We start from the raw sequence: 3,861 nt of genomic DNA, 5'->3' as shown, positions 1-3,861 counted from the left end.
CGGGAATTACAATTGAGATGGAAAGAAAAAATGTACAAAATGATGTAAAAATAAACTTATAAAAAAATAAAAATTTTTTTTTTCCTTTCTCCATTGTATGGTCATGAATCTTTACTTGAAGATTAGCCATACAAATGTGTGTGAGTTCTTTTCTGGGCTCTGCATTCTATTCTATTGATCTGTTTCTGATTTTGTTCCAATAGAACACTATTTTGATTACTGTCATCTTGTAATATAGTTTGAAGAAGTGGAGTGAGACATATTCCAGGACATAAAATAGTGAGATATTACTGGGCATACAACTTCAATATGAAGAGAAACATAACGAAGAATAAACAAATGGAACTATATGAAATAAATACTATTGTACCACAAAAGAGACCACTGCAAATAAAATAGGCAAACAAAATACTGGGAAATGATATTTACACATCACTTAAGAAACAATGGATCAATTTCCAAAATATATAGAAGATCCATATAAATAATGGCAGCAATAACAACAAAATTTTTAAAAATGAGCAGAAAACCTAAGTAGAAACTTCTCCAAAGGCATTCAGAAGGCTAACAGGCACATCAGTGTCAGTTATTAAAACAGAAATGCAAGTTAAAACCATAATGAGGGTGCTCCCTGTTGGCTCAGTGGATTAAAGCGCAGTACTAAGAAGCTAAAACCACTTCAGCATGAGTTCGGTCCCCGCCCCAGAGGTGATTCACATGGCTTGGCAGACCTCTCCTGCTGCATCTGCTGCTCCCCTCAGCAGTGTACTTTGTCAATCGGCCTGGTCTGTTCCCACAGGCGGAGGCCTGTGGTGTACAGCGATAAAGGGTTGATGATGTATTTCTAAAACTATATGCTCATGAAAACAATGGCAAATCAGTAAAATGTTCATTAGGACAGTTTTGGGGTTTGGATGGCATGGTAACATTTTGAAAGGGAGGTCTAAAATCATATACAGCATTGTAATTGACTATTTCCTCACAAATAAATAAAAAATCATCACTAACAAAATTTGTGCAAATAATTTAAAAAATAAAAAATAAATTAGAATAAGGTTTTCTCAAAATTAAAATTCATCAAACATAAAGGGCAACCTAGCACATTTTTACTAATAATTGTCAACATTTTCAATTACAATTGATACAAAATCAATCTTTAAAACTGTAAATTTGTAAAACTTAATAAATCAATTTTGAGAAAAGTTAGCTGAAAAAAATCTTTAGATCAATAAATGTATTGCAGGTGCTCAGATCAGACCTCAGCAGCTTTCAAAATTGGCTGCCTCAGGATGTACCACTGGTTGAGGTCACCTGAGGTCCCGTAAGCTAAGGATAATTTCTTGTCACTCTCCTAAGCTTAGTGACTGCCACTCCCTTCATTACCTAGAAAGATGAATATGGCGAATATTAACCGATGTAGCATTATCCATAGAAATACCTCTCTATCTGAGAGCCCGTAGCATTTGTGCAAAGTCCATAAGTCATATCTCAGCCTCTTCTTTCCTTGAGAACCTCAGACACTATTCCGTGCAGCAACTTCAGAATAAAAGGCTACATCTGTCTCAGTTACTCTAGATCTTAATCATTGAAATTATCAACATACATGTAATTAAATTTGATCCTGTTATCCAACTAATCTACCTGATGTTAAACTGTTTGCACAAAAGCTCTGGAAGAATCTGCAATATCATAGTAAAGTATTGGTACACATTTTAAGTAAGTTTTGACACAATTTTTTTATTTATAATATGTGTAGAATATTATAATTAATAAATAAATTTTGAGGGAGAAAGTTTTATATTTCATCCTTGTAAAGGAAAATGTTTTCCTTCCTTGTAACAAAAGGCCTCATTCATTTCATTGTGCTACATCCTGACAATTCTTGGGTCCTTGACCTTTGTCCTCCCTGTCACAACAAAAAAAGTAAGGAACAGTTCTGCTGTTATCATTAGCACTTACCTAGAAGATCACGTGAACTCATAGATTTTTATTGATTATAATTCTGGAAACTTTTTATGAAAATGTCTGAGAAGTTTTTTTTTCTTTTATAAATACATTATTTACAGTATTCTTCATTTGTACATTTTTTCATCTCAGTTGTAACCCCATGGACATCCACCATTTCACTGATGTGCCATCTCCATAGTCCTATGTGCTCTTCCCACCCCAGTTTGACCTTGTTCTCTCCTCCTCTACTGTAGAATATCTCTGATATATAAATGTTAGTTGATATTCTTTTTTACTTTATTATAATTACAATATATGTATTTTTTTTCCTGATTCCTTAAACTCCTGCTATGAGTGAAACCATCAGGTATTTTTCCTTTTCTTTCTGGCTTATTTCACTAAGCACGATCTTTTCCATCTCCATCCATGTTGCTGCAAATTACATGAGTTTATATTTTTGGGTGCTGAGTAATAGTCCATGTATATATACCACATCTTAATTTAACAATGAGGACAAACTGATTCAGTGCTGGCTTTGTCCTCATACAATATAAAAGAGAGTAGAAACCATTTTCTAGGGGCATAGGGATTTAGGAGACCTAGTTGCTGCCTGCTGTCCTGCCTGCTGGTTTGGAACCTTCCTCTTCATTGAAGTAATGTCACACATACCTAGGGCTCCAAGATTCTGTTTACTTTTTGCCTGAAACAGGAGTTAATCTGCCCAACCTATATTGTTGCACAGCAATCAGAAATAAAAAAACACACATCATTAACATACAATAAAATAACCTATGAGTCTAAGAACTCCTACAAGAATTAAATATATATATACCTGTATATATATGTGTGTATATACACACGTATATGTGTGTGTAGTGTGTATATATATGTGTATAGGTGTACATATATGTGTGTATATATGTATGTGTGTGTATATATATATATATATGTAATTACAACAAATAGGAATGATAACAAGTAGGAGTATAGCCCCACAAAAATCATAGAATCAAAAACCTACTAAAAGTTTTCTTCACATGGAAACTGGAAAATATAATTTTTCACTATAAATACTGCAGAAAATTTTTCTGTAGCTGAATTCAAACCCTAGTTAATTATCACTATGAGTACCATTTTTTACCACACACTCCAATTTCTGCTAATCATCTGACTGGGGTAAATTTTCTGGGAAAGATTATAAAGTAATCCAAACCTTCAATTCTGTTGGATGTGGAGCTTTATTATTCCTATTGTTGTAGAATGGATATGTTTTTCATTTAACAGAATCATTATGCTTGGAAAAATTAATAATGTCCTATTGAATCTCAAGAAATTTGCTCCTTATCCCTGGGGTTAAAGCAGAACTCTGTTCACAACAATTTAGATTAATTATTCAGTACAGTACAATGACCCTGTTTCCAACTTCTTATACAACACAAACAAAAAGAAAATGATTTCAATTACATCTAATTAAATCCATCACTGTTATCTGTGTGATTGAGTATATATTTCTCCCTTGACTATTATGACATATCAACTTACTGGTAAGGAACAAAAAATACACACATGCACACACTGTAGTAATGGCATCAATCATGTCAATTTCTATTATCCATTGAAGGTAAAGGATAAGATAGGTATACCCTCTTTAATGTGAGAGTAAAGAGAAAGGACAACATGAAGCATCATACTAGTACTTATCTTCTTTCATGTCATTTTTCTTTACTCTCACAGTCTTCCACAAACATCTGTTATAATCTATTAATAGTGTTTGCCAACACCAAGATTCTCTGGACTGAAAAAAAAAAATCTTCTTAGAATAGTCTCTGCACCCAATGTATACCACAACCTGTGGGTCCACGCTCAAGTCTCTCAGAATATTCTAAAACTCCCAGCACCACAAAGACATCACAG

The sequence above is a fragment of the Condylura cristata genome, unplaced genomic scaffold, assembly GCF_000260355.1.
Source record: "Condylura cristata isolate star-nosed mole 26May11 unplaced genomic scaffold, ConCri1.0 scaffold00021, whole genome shotgun sequence".
Taxonomy (NCBI): domain Eukaryota; kingdom Metazoa; phylum Chordata; class Mammalia; order Eulipotyphla; family Talpidae; genus Condylura; species Condylura cristata.
Note: the sequence above shows the minus strand (reverse complement) of the source record.